We start from the raw sequence: 19,699 nt of genomic DNA, 5'->3' as shown, positions 1-19,699 counted from the left end.
TCCTACGTATATCTCGCGAAGAGACCATGAGGATAAAATCAGATTAGAGCCCACACAGAGGCATACCGACAATCCTTCTTTCCACGAACAATACGAGACTGGAGTAGAAGGGAGAACCGACAGAGGTACTCAAGGTAGCCTCCACCACGCACCGTCAGGTGGCTTGCGGAGTGTGGATGTAGATGTAGATGTAGAGGGGGAAGGGAGTCGGCCGTGCCCTTGCAAAGGAATCATCCCGGTATTTGCGTGAAGTGATTTAGGGAAATCACCGAAAATGTAAATCACGATTGCTGGACGCGGGTTTGAACCGTCGTCCTACCGAATACGAGTCTAGTGTGCTAACCACTGCTTCACCTCGCTCAGTTTCATGTTCTAGCTGCATATTACTGGCCTTTCAGACAATAGTAATAGTAACCTCACACTTTTTGCCGATGATGCAGTTATCTATAATGAAGCACTGCCTGAAAGCAGCTGCATAAATATTCAGTCAGGTCTTGATAAGGTTTCGAAGTGGTGCAAAGATTGCCAACTTGATTTAAATGTTCAGAAGTGTAAGATGATGTTCTTCACAAAACTAAAAAACGTAGTATGCCATTACTCTATATCAGTGAACCGCAGTTGGGATGGGCCAACTCATACAAATACCTGTATGTAACACTTTGTAGGGACTTCCTGGCAGATTAAAACTGTGTGCCCGACCGAGACTCGAACTCGGGACCTTTGCCTTTCGCGGGCAAGTGCTCTACCATCTGAGCTACCGAAGCACGACTCACGCCCGGTACTCACAGCTTCACTTCTGCCAGTATCTCGTCTCCTACCTTCCAAACTTTACAGAAGCTCTTCTGCTGTGAGTACCGGGCGTGAGTCGTGCTTCGGTAGCTCAGATGGTAGAGCACTTGCCCGCGAGAGGCAAAGGTCCCGAGTTCCAGTCTCGGTCCGGCACACAGTTTTAATCTGCCAGGAAGTTTCATATCAGTGCACACTCCGCTGCGGAGTGAAAATCTCATTCTGGAGACTTTGTAGGGATATGAAATAGAATGATCGCATACACTCGGTTGTGGGTGAAGCAGTGGGTAGACTTAGGTTTATTGGTAGAATACTGGGGAAGTGCAATCAGTGCAGAAAGTAGGTCCCTTACAAAACACTTGCGCGATCAGTTCTAGAATATTGCTCAAGTGTGCGGAAGCCGTACCAGACAGAACTAACAGGGGATATTGTACGTATACAGAGAAGGGCCGCACGAATGGTCACAGGTTTGTTTTACCCGTGCGAGTGTGTCTCACAGATACCGAGGAAACTGAACTGGAAGACTCTTGAAGATAGACGTAAACTATCCCGAGAAAATCCATGAACAAAGTTTCAAGAACTGGCTTTAAAGAGTGACGCTAGGAATATTCTACAAGCCACTACGTACGGCTCAGACAGGGATCGTGAGGATGAGATTAGAATAATTACTGCACGCACAGAGGCATTCAGAAAATCATTCTTCCCGCGCTGCATACGTGAATAGAACAGGAAGAGATCACCAATAACTGGTACAGTGGCATGACCCTCCGCCATGGTTTGCGGAGTATAGATGTAGATCTTGAAAGTCTTTTCGGGTTTGCTGCCGGATCCTAAAATCAACTTGGCTCGATATTTCGGCGATCCAACTGTTCGCCATCTTCAGGAAATGCTACTTCTGCTGATGAGTCCCGCTGAGAACTGACGCAAGATTGTTTTTTTTTTTTTTTTTTTTTACTTTATTGTTATTTTAAAACCTGTACAACAGGTAGGCTGTCAGCAGCACACTACGCTGCTCTTCAGCCATAGAAGACACAAGCAGCAAAAACAGTGAGAAGACACATAAGTCACAGAGCGGTGGGCAATAAAACAGGAGACACATAGAGACAATCACGGAGCCGTTCACACTCGTCGATAATCCACACTGCTAGCTGATGAGACGACGCACAACCACTGAAGATGATGATGGCACTGGTGAACGATGGAGGGGACGGTGAACACTAAACACTAAACGCACAAAACACTGATGGCGGCGACCTCCGGCGCGCGAATGTCCACGTAACGTGTGCGAGTCCGGGGACCTGCCAAGAGGGGTAGAAGGGGGAGGTGGGGGAGAGGGGAGAAAAAGGATGCCAATGGCTGAGGAGTTGGGGGCAGGAGGAGAGGAACAGGGGAGGGGAGGCCCGGGGGAGGAGGGGGGAGAAAAGGAGGATGGAGGGAAAAGGGAGAGGAGGGAGGGAGGGTGCCCGGAGGAATAAGTACAGGAGGAGGGCGGGAGGATCAAAGTTGGTAGGAGGGGTAGATGGAAGAGAGGAGGGCATCATCAGGGAGGGGGAGCTGGCGGAAGCCACCTTGGGAGAGGGTAAGGAGGGTGGAGAGATGGAGACCGGGTGGGACGTGCGAATACAGGCGCGGCAGCGGGCGGGGGTGGGAGAGGATCAGGGAGACGAGCGGGTGAGGAGGATCGAGTTTGCGGGAGGTGTACAGGATCCGTATCCTTTCAAGGAAAAGGAGGAGGTGGGACGCAAGATTGCAATTCGACGTCCTATATAGGCTACCGTTCAGTACACGGCGCATGCGCCGCCCATCACGGTTTCTGGCTTCCAAAACAGGGCCTTTCTTCCTTATGCTGGAGGCTTATCGTTTAAGATTGGTCGAATTTTAAGGAGTTTTAACATTAAGAGTGTGTTCCGTCCACCCTCTAAGATTAGGGCTCTGCTCGGCTCTGTGAAGGATGATTTGGGACTTGGGAAACCCGGGGTGTACAAAATCCCGTGTCAATGTGGGAAAGCTTACGTTGGCCGTTCTATTCGCACAGTGAATGACAGGTGTGTGGAACATCGCCGTCACACGAGGCTACAACAGCCGGAAAAATCGGCCGTAGCAGAACACTGCCTGAATGAGAGACACAAAATGAAATTTGAGGAAACTGTTGTAATTGCCAACATTTCCGGTTTTTGGAATAGTGTGTATAAAGAGGCGATCGAAATTAGGTTGGCTGATAATTTAGTCAACAGGGACAATGGGTTTCCTCTTAGCAAAGCGTGGAATCCTGTATTATCTCGCATCAAAACTGAACGTTCTTCGGTGCGGCCTTGGTTGCGATATATCGTTGCCAGCAGTGTTTCACTAAGGGCGGCGCCACCTCCCTGTTTTGGAAGTCAGAAACCGTGATGGGCGGCGCATGCGCCGTGTACTGAACGGTGGCCTATATAGGACGTCGAATTGCAATCTTGCGTCAGTTCTCAGCGGGACTCATCAGCAGAAGTAGCATTTCCTGAAGATGGCGAACAGTTGGATCGCCGAAATATCGAGTCAAGTTGATTTTAGGATCCGGCAGCAAACCCGAAAAGACTTTCAAGACTTATTACGCCGGGAAAGCCTACGTAGTCACATATAGATGTAGATACACTCGCCGTCCAATCTCAATGGTGCATCATCGTCAGCAGCAAATTGCCGCTCGATGGAAAACTCCGCAAAATACATCTCAGTGAGACCAACGAATACAATGCACGCAGAAATGTTGGGACATTAATCCACAGATTTACAGGCGGTGGACAGAATTATGGAAACGCCAAAAACACACGTTACCACGCGTAATTCGATGCGGGAGAACCTTGGGCATTCAAAACAGCTTCCAGTAGTCTCAGAACTGGTAAATACTGATCGCACTTCTTTACTTGGACCCTCTGCGATCGGCAAAAGTCGGCTCACTCCGTGCCGCCCGGAATGTTTACGCTCGTCGTCGGCCTTAGGTGACCACCAGTGTCGTGCGCCGTAAGAGTAAGTAAGCGCTGTGAATACAGTGTTGATCTGCGCGCGCAGTTATGCGTAGTGACTGTTACTATTACGAAAATGAGCTAAGAGGCAATACCTGGTCGTTCTAGCGACTCGCCATAAACTTTCGTGTCACATCTACGTCGTATTGGTTAAAAACAGTCTCGGCTGCAATTTTAGTTTTTTATTTTTCAACGACGCGTTTCGCCTTATTTAGGCATCTTCAGGTTATCTACACAGAAAACAGAGAACAAATACATCTATTTAAGAATCGCGGTCGCGTTGTGCAGACTTGTATAGCCTATAAGCATGTATAAACAAATCAAATATTGAAAGAGCAAATACCTTAATTTGGTATTTCTTAGAATCCTTTAGTCAGTGTAGCCAAAGGGCATCGTCGAATATATCAGGCCAACATCGCCTTCGTTAAACTCAGTAAAAACTAGAAATATAAAATGGTAAAATCCGATAAAAATTCGCCAGTGATGGGACACTCAGAAATGCAATCGTATTGCCGAAGCCTTATGATAAGGCCTTACCTTTTCTCGCGTCCACCTGAAAAGGTAAGATCTTATCATAAGGCTTCGGCAATACGATTGCATTTCTGAGTGTCCCATCACTGGCGAATTTTTATCTGATTTTATCTTTGGAATCACTAATGTACTTGAAAATGAGCTTATAACCCGAAACCTAGGTTATGCAGTTAACCACAAAAAAATTTGTGAATCAAAGCAAAAAACAGTGTTTGTTCAGTTAATTTACAGTGTTTCACCAAAAACCCGCACTTAATTCAATTAAATGATTTTGGATGCAAGACATACATTATTTTACTACACAACCTCCCTGCACTTCGTCGCACTTTGTCCAACGTTTCACAAGTTTTTTTTGACTCCGTTGGGAAAAATGTTTTTTGGTTGCGCCTGTAAGCAATTTTGCACAATGTCTTCCGTGCTGGTTGCAAATCTTCTTCCTCCGAGCGCTTCCTTCAATGGTCTAAACATATGGAAATGGCTTAGAGCCACATCTGGTCAGTATGGCAGGCGCTCTAGCAATTCTAATACCAATTCCTTTATCGTTCCGGCCGTCCGTTTGGCAGAATGTGGTCATGAGTTATCTTGCTGCAGCATGACACCTTTTCGCAAGCCGGCCGCCGTGGCCGAGCGGTTCCAGGCGGTTCAGTCCGGAACCGCGCGGCTGCTACGGTCGCAGGTTCGAATCCTGGCTCGGGCATGGATGTGTGTGGTGTCCTTAGGTTAGTTAGGTTTAAGTAGTTCTGATGACCTCAAATGCTAAGTCCCATAGTGCTTAGAGCCATTTGAACCATTTTTGGGCCTTTTCGCAATTCTAACAGAAGTTTCGCCTCTTGGGATGAAATGAACGGCTGTCACACCTTCCATGTCCCAAGGCACTATTAGCATAATCTTACCAGCTGATGGTCGACATTTAAATTTCGTAATTTCTAGTGACGATGGTGTTTCCTAGCCATGCTCGCAGCCTTACTTTCCGGTTCGTGATAATGCACCCAAGTTACGTCTACAGCAACGATTTGCTGTAAAAAATCCAGCTCCCTCGCTATAGTAACGGGTAAAATCTGTACCCTGAGCTGACAATTCTTTCGGTGCCCAGTCTGCACACACTTTCCGAAAAATTTAGCCTGTCGTGCAACATGGAATACGATGAACCACGACTGGCGATCTACTCCACTGTGATTCGTTTATTTTCCATCGCCATACCCTGAACGACTTCCAAATCGCCCTCAACTGTTTGACGTCGATGACCTGCCTGGTCGCTGCTCGTCACATAGAGAAGTTCTTCCCTGTTTGAAGCGCTCTATCCATTCGTAGATCTTGCTTCGAGGTAAACAGCTATCACCATACTGCGCTTGCGTTCGACTAATAATTTCCATAGGTTTAACACCTTCCACAAACAAAATGCGAACCACTGCCCTCATTCCTCCCTGGTGCAGATCGACAACGGAACTGCCATGTTTCACGGTCTGCTACAGTAGAACGACTGACTCGGGAATCAGAGGACACGTCGTATAGAGTTGTTGCAGACAACACTTCAGCCGTAGATACTACGTCGAGAATTTGCAAAAGTCACCTTCTTTCTTGACATCCCCTGGTGTATCGTCTCTCATTCGCTCATCGTCACTTATTTTGCAGCCGAAACAACAAAACCCATGAACTACTTTTAGTGTGTCATTTCCTAATGTAATTCCCTCTGCATTCCGGGAATCAATCCACAACATTCTATTATCTTTGTTTTTACTTTTGTTGATGTTCACCTTACAGCATCTTTTGAAGACATCCATTCCGTTCACCTCTTCTTGCCAGTCCTTTGACATCTGTGACAGAGCTGCAGTGTTATCGGCAAAGTGAGAAACTTTTTTTTTCTTGTCCCTTTCCAAATTTCTGCCTGGCTTCTTTTGCTGCTTGTTAAATGTTCAGCTTGAGCACGACGGGGAATAGGCTACAACCCCGTCTCACAGTCTTCTCAACTACTTGATCCCTCACATGTTCTTCGATTCTTACAACTACAGTTTGGTTTATGTACAAGTTGAAAATAATTTTTCGCTCCCTGCATTTTCACAGTCTCAAACATCGTATCCCCGTCGACACTGCCATAAGCTCTGTGTAAATCTGGAAACGCTATTAACTTAGATTTAACTTTCTTTAAGCTGGTAGATCTCGGCTCAAAAAATGGAATTTTCAAAATTTGTCTCCAAAAATTCTTGGTCCTTGTAGCGTTACATGCATGAATATTTCCGCACATCTATATCTACATATACATCTACATCTACATGGTTACTTTGCAATTCGCACTTAAGTGCCTGGCAGAGGGTTCATCGAACCATTTTCATACTACTTCTCTACCATTCCACTTTGGAATATCACGTGAGAAAAAGGAATACCTAAATCTTTCCGTTCAAGCTCTGATTTCTCTTATTTTATTATTGCATTGTTGTCTGCCTTTGTAGTGTTGGGCAGCGGCAGCTGGATGTTGAACAGCGCGTAGCGTTGCGCAGTTGGAGGTGAGCCGCCAGCAGTGGTGGATGTGGGGACAGAAATGGCGGAGGTTTGTAATTTGTCATGAACTGCTATATATATTATGACTATTAAGGTAAGTACAGTGTTTGTTCTGTATTAAATTCTTTCATTTGCTAACTATGCCTATCAGTAGTTAGTGCCTTCTGTAGTTTGAATCTTTTATTTAGCTGGCAGTAGTGCCGCTCGCTTTAGCTCGAGTAACCAAGATTTTTGTGAGGTAAGTGATTTGTGAAACGTATAGGTTAATGTTAGTCAGGGCCATTCTTTTGTAGGGATTTTTGAAAGTCAGATTGCGTTGCGCTAAAAATATTGTGTGTCAGTTTAAGCACAGTCTTGTATAAATGTTTCTAAGGGGACGTTTCAATGTCGCCGCAAAGAAAACCGCCTTTGTTTCAGTGACTGCCACCCTCTCGCGGCTGCTACGGTCGCAGGTTCGAATCCTGCCTCGGGCATGGATGTGTGTAATGTCCGTAGGTTAGTTAGGTTTAAGTAGTTCTAAGTCTAGGGGACTGATGACCACAGATGTTAAGTTCCATAGTGCTTAGAGCCATTTGAACCATTTTTGAACTGCCACCCCAACTCGCTTATCATATCAGTGACACTCTCACCCCTGTTGCGCGATAACACGAAGCTTGGATTCTCTGCAAATTGCACTTAAGTACCTGGCAGAAGGTTTATCGAATTACCTTCAAAGTAATGTCCTATTATTTTAGCTCTAACGGTGCGTGCAAAAAACGTACACCTATATTTTTCTATACGAGCTCTGACTCCCTTTATTTTAATCTACTATGATGATCGTTTCTCCCTTTGTAGGTCGGCGTCAATAAAATATTTTAGCATCAGATAAAACCGCTTTTCAGCCGAAGGGTTACACAAATTTAAAAGACATCTGAAAATACCAAAAAAATATAATATGTTTTAGAAAACGCATCAGTGGACGATATTTATGAATTGTAAAACTTTTTAATGATTTTGTGTTATGGTGGAAATATAAGCACTGATGGTAATGTTAATGGTGTTACGATGTAATGGTGATGCTGGTGGTTCGTGACAATGTTCGGTAGTGGTAGAGATGGGGCCACACGTAGCGACTAAAAGTCATTGTGGTGGAGGAAGGGGGAAGGATGGTTCAAATGGCCCTGAGCACTATGCGACCTAACTTCTGAGGTCATCAGTCGCCTAGAACTTAGAACTAATTAAACCTAGCTAACCTAAAGACATCACACACATCCGTGCCCGAGGCAGGATTCGAACCCGCTACCGTAGCGGTCGCTCGGCTCCAGACTGTAGCGCCTAGAACCGCACGACCACTCCGGCCGGCGGGAAGGACGGAAACGAAACGACTGTGTGGATGCGGGAACAAAAGCTGTCTTCCGATTTAAGCTGATGGATATGAAATTGATGGCAGGTCCCGGGTAGTAAACCAATGGAGATATCAAGATGCGAAACGACATGACCGAAGGCATGTTGAGAAAGGCTATACTCCTTCGTGACGTAGGTGTAGTATCTTAGAAATCGCACTAAAACAGCAACATCGTTGAAGCAAGCCGAACAGCTGGAGGCTGAAGTGTAGGCAACAAATATAAGATCGATATTACACTGGCTTTCTGTGAGAAGCACACGTCAAAGTAAAAATGACAAGAAAACTAGCAGCTAGGAACTAATGGATAAAGTGGGCGTGAGATGTTCAAAAGCCACACCCGCGCCAACATATTGCTCTATAACACGGCAACCAACAAAGATCTGCTGTCAGAGAGGTCACAGTTCGTAGTAATTGCCGGAAAGTCATCGGGTAAAGCAGAAGTGATTTGTGGCGTTCCGCAACATAGTGTTGCTGTTCTTTATCTATAAAAATGCTTTAGGAAACAATCTGAGCAGCCGTCTTAGGTTGTTTACAGGTGATGCTGTCCTCAGAATATCAAAACGAATTAGGTAAAATATCCGTATGGTGTGAAAATTGGCAATTGACCGTAAATAATGAGAAGTCTCAGGTCATTGACATGGTTGCTAAAAGGAATCCGTTAAACTTAGGTTTCACGATAAGCCAATCAAATCTAAAGGCCGTAAATTCAACTAAATATTTAGGAATTACAATGATTAACAACTTAAATTACACAGAAAATATTGTGGGGAAGCTGAACTAAAAACTGTGTTTCATTGGCAGAATACTTGGAAGATGCAACATATCTACTAAATAGACTGCCTGCACTACGCTTGTCCGTCCTCTTTTCGAGTACTGCTGCGCGGTGTGGGATCCTTAGCAGATAGTACTAACGAAGTACATCCAAAAAGTTCAAAGGAGGACAGCACGTTTGGTATTATCAAGAAATGGGGGAGAAGTGTCACGGACATGATACAGGATTTGAGGTGGCCATCATTAAAACAAAGGCGTTTCTCGTTGCGGCGAGATCATTTCAAGGAATTTCAACCACCAGTTTCCTCCTCCCAATGCGAAAATATTTGGGTGACGCCGACCTACATACAGAGCAACGATCATCATTATAAAATAAGGGAAATCAGAGCTCGGACGGAAATGTATAAGTGCTTGTTTTTTCTGCGCGCTGTTCAAGAGTGAAATAATAATTATTGTGCAGGTGCTTGGATGAGCCCTCTGCCACACACTTACGTGCGATTTGTAGAGTATCCATGTAGACGTACACTGAAGAGCCAAAGAAGCTGGTACGCCTGATCAGACAGGATGCTTACGTAAGTGTCACCTGTCAGAGTCGCATCTAGACATGTCAGGGATCCCATATCACTCCAACGGCACAAGCCTCTTAGCATTACAGAGGCTCCACCAGCTTGAACAGTCCATGGTCCATGGATTCCTCAGGTTGTCTCCATACCCGCACACGTCCATCCACTCGATACAATTTGAAACGAGACTCCTCCGACCAGGCAACATGTTTGCAGTCATCAACAGTCCAATGACGGGACCAGTCGAGGTGTAAAGCTTTGTGTCGTGCAGTCATCAAGGGTGTACGGATGGGTCTTCGGCTCCGAAGGCCCATATCGATGATGTTTCGTTGAACGCTTCGAACGCTGACACTTGCTGATGGCCCGACATTGAAATCTGCAGCAATTTGCGGAAGGGTTGCACTTCTGTCAGTCGTCGTTGGTCCCGTTCTTGCAAGATCTTTACCCGGCCGCATGGAGGTCGCAGATTTGATGTTTTACCGGATTCCTGATATTCACGGTACACTTGTGAAACTGTTGTACGGGAAATTCCCCGATTCGTCGCTACCTCGGAGATGCTGTGTCCCATCGCTCGTGCGCCCACTAAAACACGACGTTCAAAGTTAAATCTCGATAACCTGCCATTGTAGCAGCGGTAACCGATCTAACAACTGCGCCCGACACCTGTTGTCTTTTGTAGGCGTTGCCGACCGCAGCGGCGTGTTCTGCCTGTTTACATATGTCTGTATTTGAATACGCATGCTTACACCAGTTTCTCTGGGGCGTCAGTGTACAGGTAGAGGCTGTTTCAGAAATCTTAACATTTCAATGCATGCTAACGCTATATGCGGTTCGACAGTGGTCCGCAGATGACACATGAGGAGCCAATCGATGTTAGAAAATTTAGATGCGGCTGAAGTATATATAGGTCGTTAGCTGAAATAGGTATGGCGGGTCTTGTAGTGTGGAAGCACAGCTTTCTCATGTCGGACGTGTGACGGGGTCGGCGGCAGCCTTTGATCTGTGGCTCGGATATAACGCGTCGCCCCAACACTTGCGCCGTGGGAGCACACACGTCGCCCACACAAGCGACAATCACCTTTGTGGGAGTCGAACCGCAGACCTCCACCGTCAGCGCCCGGCGCTCTGCCTGCAGTTCACACTCACCTGTACTGCCCGCTGTTTCTGTGTCGGAGGAGACTTCCAGCCAGTAATCACTGCCAGACATTGCTGGTGCCAGTTTGTTGTAAGGACTGTTCAAAAAGTCTCTCCGCAGTGCCGTATGATTGTTAGCCGGGCGTGCCGTATGATTGTTCGCGTGCCTGGGTTACTTCCCTTGAAGTGGTCTCTCCCAACATTCCACTGTTTCGAAAACTTCCTGGCAGATTAAAACTGTGTGCCCGACCGAGACTCGAACTCGGGACCTTTGCCTTTCGCGGGCAAGTGCTCTACCATCTGAGGTACCGAAGCACGACTCACGCCCGGTACTCACAGCTTCACTTCTGCCAGTACCTCGTCTCCTACCTTCCAAACTTTACAGTTTTAATCTGCCAGGAAGTTTCATATCAGCGCACACACCGCTGCAGAGTGAAAACCTCATTCTGGATTCCACTGTTTCGTTTATCTCAGCCAGCGTCAGTAGTATCTTTGGTGTGTGCCGTTACGAGTTGACGTGAACGTTTAAGTTTAGTTCTTTTGTTCGTTTGTTTCACTGCTAAAATACTAACCATTGAAGAACGTGTGTTCTTAGTCGAATAAGTTTTCAAAGTTGGCGGAAAATACACTGTTTCAGTTCGTCAAACATTTAATTCAGTTTTCCCGGACACTCCCACATCACGATACTGTGCGAGATTTGATTAACAAATTTTTAAGTACGGGTTCAGTGACAGATGCACCGAGAAATGGTCCGTCCTAGCGTTTTGTCTGAGGATAAACTACTCGATATTTCCGATAAAATGTCGACGAGTCCGAACAAGTCAGTAAGAATACTCGCCGGGAAATTGACGTTAGTGTCGGAACGGACCACACAGCTGTAAGGAAAAAAATTAGAACTTTTCCCACACAAAGTGACAGTCGTGCAAGAACTGAAAAATACTGATCATGGCAAGAGACTGCATTATTGTCAATGGTACAAAAATTTCGCTCAACAAAATGGAAGGGATATTCTTAATGAAACGTTTTTCCCTGATAAGGCGTGGTTTCATTTGTCCGGGTACATGAACTCGCAAAATTCTCGTATATGGAGTACTGCAAATCCGTTATGTATACATCAGGAACCACTTCATTCTGTGAAAATAGGAGTTTGGATTGCAATTTCTAGACGTCGGATTGTGGGTCCTATATTTTTCGACGAAACAATAAACGCACAACGATACTGCAGTGATATTCTGTACCCATCATAGCAGAACTTGTGTTAAGTGAAATAATGAACGGTTATTTTCAGCAAGATTGTGCAACCGAGCATACAACTCGCGTTTCAATGCCTTACTTGCTGATGTTTTTGGTGATCGCATAATTTCACAAGGACTTAGGCCTCCACTAACGCCTGACCTAACACCACCTGATTTTTTTCTTCTGGGGCGCAGCGAAAGCAACTGTCTATAAAAACCGTCCAAAATCCATCGATGAGTTGAAAACTACAATATCCACTTTCACTGCTTACAGAAGAAATGGTACAGCTTGTGTTTGGAAACATGATTAGACGAATTGAATTGTGTGTCCAACAACAGGGGGAACAATTTCAACATTTAATGTGAAAATTTTTAAGTAAAATTGAATATTCAATAAATTTCACTGTTTCATTTCGGTATATTCACTGGGGCATGCTGCACTCGCGGCTAACAATCATACGGCACTGCGGAGAGACTTCTTGAACACCGCGTACAATTGTGGAACTAATTTTGTGCTCACGTATTATGAAGTTTTTGGAGAACGAAAATCTCTGCTACAAAAATCGACATGGATTCCGCAAACAAAGTTCTTGCGAAACTCATCTCATCTGTTCGTGCCTGAGGTCGATAGCGCCGTAGACAAAGGAACCCAGGTTGGTGGCACGTTCTCCGACTTCAGGAAGGCGTCCGATACACTTCCTCCCTGTAGTTTACCGATTAAAAATACGAGATAACTGACTTTCAGTCGAGATTCCTTAATGTATTCAGGACGTCCTTCGACACAGGACTCAACACGTCACTCTGAACGGAACAACCGACAGACCGATATACAGGGTGATTCAAAAAGAAGACCACAACTTTAAAAGTGTGTATTTGATGCAAGAAACATAATATAACCTTCTGTTATGCATCATTACAAAGAGTATTTAAAATGTTTTTTTTTCACCCAAAAACAAGTTCAGAGATGTTCAATATGGCCCCCTCCAGACACTCGAGCAATATCAACCCGATACTCCAACTCGTTCCACACTCTCTGTAGCATATCAGGCGTAACGGTTTGGATAGCTGCTGTTATTTCTCGTTTCAAATCATCAATGGTGGCTGGGAGAGGTGGCCGAAACACCATATCCTTAACATACCCCCATAAGAAAAAATCGCAGGGGGTAAGATCAGGGCTTCTTGGAGGCCAGTGATGAAGTGCTCTGTCACGGGCTGCCTGGCGGCCGATCCATCGCCTCGGGTAGTTGACGTTCAGGTAGTTACGGATAAGGTTTCATAACTAACGTTTTTCGTAGGACTCTCCATACAGTTGATTGTGGAATTTGCAGCTCTCTGCTAGCTCTGCGAGTCGATTTTCCTGGGCTGCGAACAAATGCTTGCTGGATGCGTGCTACATTTTCATCACTCGTTCTCGGCCGTCCAGAACTTTTCCCTTTGCACAAACACCCATTCTCTGTAAAATGTTTATACTAACGTTTAATACACCACCTATCAGGAGGTTTAACACCATTCTTCGTTCGAAATGCACGCTGAACAACTGTCGTCAATTCACTTCTGCCGTACTCAATAACACAAAAAGCTTTCTGTTGAGCGGTCGCCATCTTAGCATCAACTGACGTTGACGCCTAGTCAACAGCGCCTCAAGCGAACAAATGTACAACTAAATGAAACTTTATAGCTCCCTTAATTCGCCGACAGATAGTGCTTAGCTCTGCCTTTTGTCGTTGCAGAGTTTTAAATTCCTAAAGTTGTGGTATTCTTTTTGAATCACCCTGTAAGTTTAATTTCGTCAGCGTTATAGGGCAAGTGTTTATCTAGTGAGTAGCGTTGGTTTGAAAATTTTCCTTCAGTTTTGTCTTGCTATACATCAAATAACAACGTCATTTCCTTTTTGTTGCAGGTAAGCACGAAAAGTCACACTTCAGAACGAACTCATCATCCGAGAGACAACGATTATGGGGAAGGTATGTGACGCTTTTTATTTTAGCCGTTGGCTACCTTACACTGGCTATCACAAAACCACAATCGAATTTGATCAGACAATTTTATTTCTCAAACTAACTGTTACAGCAGTAATGCCACACATGGATGGGATCTTATCTCCATTATAGAAAGCAGGAGGTCTTATTAACAAACTCTCAGGCATGAAAATATCCCCAGAAAGAGGAAAACTGAGTATGGAGTGCCACAGGGGTCGGATCTTGGCCCACTTTTATTTCTGACGTGCATAGGTGATTTTCCTATGACTTAAATCAGCTGTTCAATGACTATAAGTAATGGTTCCAGATGACACAAGCATACTAATCAAGGGCCCTGGTTAACCGGTAGCAGGCACAGCTCAGAAGATATCTAAATGTTCCTGCAATTGGTTCGCAGCTAACAATTTCACTCTTAATCTAACAAAGATGCAATTTCAGACCTGTACGTGCCAGAAGTACGTGTTAACAGTCACACACAGAATGAAGCAGTGCAAAATTCCTTCATGTCAAACTCAATAACAAATTAACTTGGAGTCAATACATGGAAAAAGCAATCAAAAAGCTCACTTTAGAGTGTTATGCCCTTAAAAACATTTCTAATTTTGTCGACCAAAAGATACGTTTGCGTATTTTCACTGCTGTTCTCCTATGGAATTATCTTCTGGAGAATTGCACTTAAATGGAGTGTTCATTCAGTAGAAGCGAACTCTAAGAATATTTTCTTACGTGGGTAACTGCGCATCTTGCAGAAGGCTTATGTGGGGTCTGGGAATTCTCACGCTCACTTTCCAACACATTTATTGCTTAACATGTTCTAAAACAGACTAAACTCCACCCGAAGAGGCGATGAACGCCCAACGGCACCGTCCGACCGCCGTGTCACCCTCAGACCACAGACGTCACTGGATACGGATACAGAGAGGAATGCGCTCAACACACCGCTCTCCCGGCCATATGTCAGTTTCCGAGACCGGAGCAGCTACTTCTCAGTCAAGTAGCTCCTCAGTTTGCCTCACAAGGGCTGAGTGCAGCCCGCTTGGCAACAGCGCTCGGCGCACCGGATGGTCACCCATCCAAGTGCTAACCAAGCCCGACAGCGCTTAACTTCTGTGATCTGATGGGAACCGGTGTCACCACTGTGGCAGGGCAGTTGGCGTTTTACGGTATTCGTTGCCGATGATAAAAATCAGTTTCATCTTAACTGAGATAAACATGAAATGGAAAAAATACGAGACACAAATAGGGTAGAGGGAGGGATGTTCGCCAGGGAGGGATTGCAATGGATCTGTTAGCATTCACTGCCATGATTTGGCGATCATGAGAAAAACTGACTCGAAGCATGCCCATACTATGTTGGCATCTGGTGGTAGCACAGAAAGTTACATATTGTCCTCACAATCAGTGGTGGAACACATTTAGTGAGAAGACTGACACTGAGACGGGACATTTTTTCCACCTCCACCATTTGGGATCCGTTTTCACTACTGTAAATATAAATGTATAATCATTTTGACTGCTAAAGTGTACAAATATGTGCTGCGAGTGAAACGACAAAGAATTTGTTTTGAATTACTTAACAATGCTGTGATTTGCTCGTATAATAAAGCGTGCTTCTGGAGGGAATTTCGCCATTAGTGTGGCGAATTTCCCTCTCTTTCTCGTCTGACGCTATACATCGACATTTATTAGACTAGTCAACAATAAAAGAGATTATTATAGAAGACCTACCTTACGTAATATTTTGTGATTTTTTCCTTTAATTGGCCACGTAATTAATGTTTATTAATATTCATCGATTTTAATGTTGACAATAATTTTTGGGGGATATTAGAAGCTGATGCACATGTCATATTCTGTTACCCTGTTTAAAATTAGCTAAATTGGCGTTCTCTATTGACTGTACAGGCAATATGGTTAGACAATCGAAGGGTCTGTACGGTAAAAGGAAAGAAGAGGATTTAAAAAGTGCTGTTACAGCTGTTCGCAATGGACAATCTGTGTGTGCTGCTGCTAAATTGGATGGGATTGCGAGGAAATCACTTGAAGTCCACGTAAAACGTGCTGGTAGCAGATCATCAAGTAAGATGTTCAGCAGGCCACCAACTCTTCCAGTGGATCCAGAAAATGAACTTGTTACCCGCATCATCAGACTCCAGTCTGTGGGATTTGGGATTACAAAAGAAAAACTACAGACAATGGTATTTGAATATTGTGTAAAGAGAAATATCAAATGGTTCAAATGGCTCTGAGCACTATGGGACTTAACATCTGAGGTCATCAGTCCCCTAGAACTTAGAACTACTTAAACCTAACTAACCTAAGGACATCACACACATCCATGCCAGAGGCAGGATTCGAACCTGCGACCGTAGCAGCAGCGCGGCTCCGGACTAAAGCGCCTAGAACCGCTAGGCCACCAAGGCCGGCTTATTAACTTATTGAATATTCATTTTTACTTACTAATTTTCACATTAAATGTTGAAAATGTCCCTCCTGTTGCTGAGTACTTAATTCAATTTCCAAACACAAGCTGTAACATTTCTTCCGTAACAGAAGCAGTTAAAGTGGATATTGCAGTTTTCAATTCATCCATGGACTTTGGACAGTTTTTATAGACAGTTACTTTCGCTGCACCCCAGAAGAAAAAGTCAGGTGGTGTTAGGTCAGGCGATCGTGGAGGCCAAAGTCCCTGTGAAATTATGCGATCACCAAAAACATCGGCAAGCAGTGGCACTGAAACGCGAGCTGTATGCGCGGCTGCACCATCTTGTTGAAAATAACCGTTCAGTATTTCAGTTGACACAAGTTCTCCTATGATTGGGTACAGAATATCACTGCAGTATCGTTGTGCGTTTTGTGTTTCGTTGAAAAATATGTGACCTACAATCCGTCTAGAAACTGCAATCCAAACTCCTATTTTCACAGAATGAATGGTTCCTCATGAATACACAATGGATTTGCAGTACTACACGTGCGAAAATTTTGCGAGTTCATGTACCCGGATAAATGAAACCACGCCTCATCAGTGAAAAACGTTTCATTAAGTCTTTTTTGTACCATTGCAATAATGCAGTCTCTTGCCATGATCAGTATTTTCCAGTTCTTACACGACTGTCACTTTGTATGGGAAGAGCTCTAATTTTTTCCTTATAGGCGTGTGGGCCGTTCCGACACTAACATCGATTTCCTGGACGAGTTTCTTTACTGACAAGTTCTGGCTCGCGGACATTTTATCGGAAATATCGAGTAGTTTATCCGCAGACAAAAAATGCTATGACGACCACTTCTCGGTGCATCTGTCACTGAACCCGTACTTAAAAATTTGTTAATCAAATCTCGCACAGTATAGCGATGTGGGAGAGTTGTCTCCGGGAAAACTGAATTAAATGTTTGACGAACTGAAACTGTGTATTTACCGCCAGCTTTGAACACTTGTTCGACTAAAAACACACGTCCTTCAATGGTTATCATTTTGACAGTGACGAAAACGAAACAAGCGAACAAAGGAACTAAATTCAAACGTTCACGTGAACACGTAACGGCACACACCAACGATACTACTGACGCTGGCTGAGATAAACGGAACAGTGGAATGCTGGGAGAGTCCACTTGAAGGGAAGTAACCCAGGCAGGCGAACAATCATACGGCACGCGCCTGTAATGATCATACGGCACTGCGGAGAGACTTTTTGAACGCCGCGTACTATCCTCAGGAAACTGAAGAAACGACTTCAGCGTGTTCGTTGCAACAAAGATGCAAATGAACTTCTACTTCTCCCCCATGACAAACTGGGCTTCGCGCAAGTCTAAGGACCCGAGAGTAGCTCACAAAACTTCACTGAAGTGTTCTTCCTCATCCAGCCTACAGTCAGTAGACCAGTAGAGTGGTACTTCGAGACCATACAGACCCTCCCAGTAAGGTGGCGTAAGGCCGTCGCATTGAACGGAGGTTGCGTTGAAAAACAGGGTTTTGTAGCCAAAAGTGTGTCGAATAATATCATATATTGAAATCCTGAATGAAACGAAGTTGCTTTCTTAAAAAATGCGATGCATTACTTAGTGAACGCTTGCGTAAATGAAGCCTTCTAAACAAATAAACACGGTCTGAACAGGTCTTGAAGCCCCAGCGGTACCGACCGACCGCCGTGTCATCCTTAAGCCCACAGGCGTCACTGGATGCGGATACGGAGTGGCATGTGGTCAGCACACCGCTCTGCCGGCCGTTTGTCACTCTTCGTGATAGGTGCCACTACTTCTCAATCAAGTAGCTCCTCAGTTTGCTTTACATGGGCTGAGTACACCCCACTTGCCAACAGCGCTTCGCAGGCCAGACAGTCTCCCATCAAAGTGCTAGCCCAGCGCGACAGCTCTTAACTTCAGTGATCTGACGGGAACTGTGCCAAGGCAAGTGAACAAAAAGACCTGCGAAATGAGAAATTTCTGTGAGTTATGCGCCTCTTGTGTGACGAGGCGCCTAACAGAAGGCCATGAAGGACATCTCCTCTGAATAAAAAATTTAAAGCCGCGTCTTCAGTCATTGGGACGTCTTCTGTTACTCTGAAGGGGTTAGTCTGTGTGATGTCCATCCTCAAGATGCAGTGATAAAGTCAGAAGTGTATTGTGCTACACTCAGGAAAATAAAGAAACGGCTTCAGGGTGTTCGTCGCCACAAAAATGCAAACTTCTCCTTCATGTTAATACAAGGCCTCACTCAAGTCTATGCACTCGAGAGGACCTCACTAAACTTCATTAGACTGTTATTCCTTATCGGCCGTACAGCCAAGGCTTCGCACTTTCCGATTTCCATCTGTTTGGCCCAATGAAGAATGCACTCCAAGGAAAGCTGTACATGGATGATGGGGAGTTTATTGATGCATCAAGACGTTGGTTCCAACGTCGACCAGTAGAGTGGTGCCGTGCAGGCATACAGACCTTGCCAGTAAGGTGGTGTAAAGTCCTAGCACTGAACGGAGGTTACGTTGAAAAATAGGATTTTATAGCCACAAGTGCGGGGAAATGTATGGTGAATAATACCAATCTGCTTTCAGATAAACACGTGTTGCGTTACTTCTTGGACGCCCCTCCAACATCGTCGGCCATATTGTCTGAATATCTAGATTCAGGGATTGAAGAGTTGTGCTACATACTGATGGCTATTAGTACCAGGTAAACAACTGCTGTACAGCAAAAGTCGAGGGCGCCATTTCTCAACGCAGCACCTCCATTACAAAGTTACTGGATTAAATTTAGAAAGCAAGAGTGTGAAAAGCACTAACAAGGGGAGGCCGCCAATTGTGAAATTCAGATTCGATTCATACTGCGCATAATAAAAGCTCATGGCCAGAGGTGTAATGTGGCAAAGCACCAACATGCACTTCTCAGCCGTTGTCGAGAAAATCGACAGTTAAAAGAAACCGTTGCGGTGAAATACTCTCTGAGATTAATAATTTTATACAGCGTCGTGGCGCAGAGGTAAGCGCTCGGGTTCGTAATCCGAAGGCCGCTGGGTCGAATCTCGCGCTATGCAACATTTTTTCTATTATTAGTTTTTTGTAATTCATATATATATACTATTAATGAATTGCTTATGCATGTTGGTGAAGGCGGATCGCTCTCCAATTGTACCGCCTCCATTTTTCCGTTTGTTTAACATGGTGTACCAAAGCTCTCACGTCCGCACTGATTTTCGACGATGTTATAAGTTGCGCTAGGGACCGCATCTACCTTCTTTCGAAGTTAGCAGGCAACTACGCTGTTATGGGGCGGCTCGTTTCGGCCCATTCAACATCTGTCCTTCAAGTGTAACGAGTGAGTAACGGAGTTC

At 44.8% G+C, this 19,699-nt stretch overlaps 1 pseudogene; it reads right to left on the bottom strand.

The window, feature by feature from the left end:
• Positions 1 to 14,912: 14,912 nt before the first annotated feature.
• On the bottom strand, positions 14,913 to 15,030 carry LOC124720643 (annotated as a pseudogene).
• Positions 15,031 to 19,699: the final 4,669 nt, after the last annotated feature.

The sequence above is a fragment of the Schistocerca piceifrons genome, chromosome 11 (assembly GCF_021461385.2).
Source record: "Schistocerca piceifrons isolate TAMUIC-IGC-003096 chromosome 11, iqSchPice1.1, whole genome shotgun sequence".
Classification (NCBI taxonomy): Eukaryota; Metazoa; Arthropoda; class Insecta; order Orthoptera; family Acrididae; genus Schistocerca; species Schistocerca piceifrons.
The sequence above is the reverse complement of the archived record's forward strand: the minus strand, read 5'-3'. Positions and strand labels throughout refer to the sequence as shown.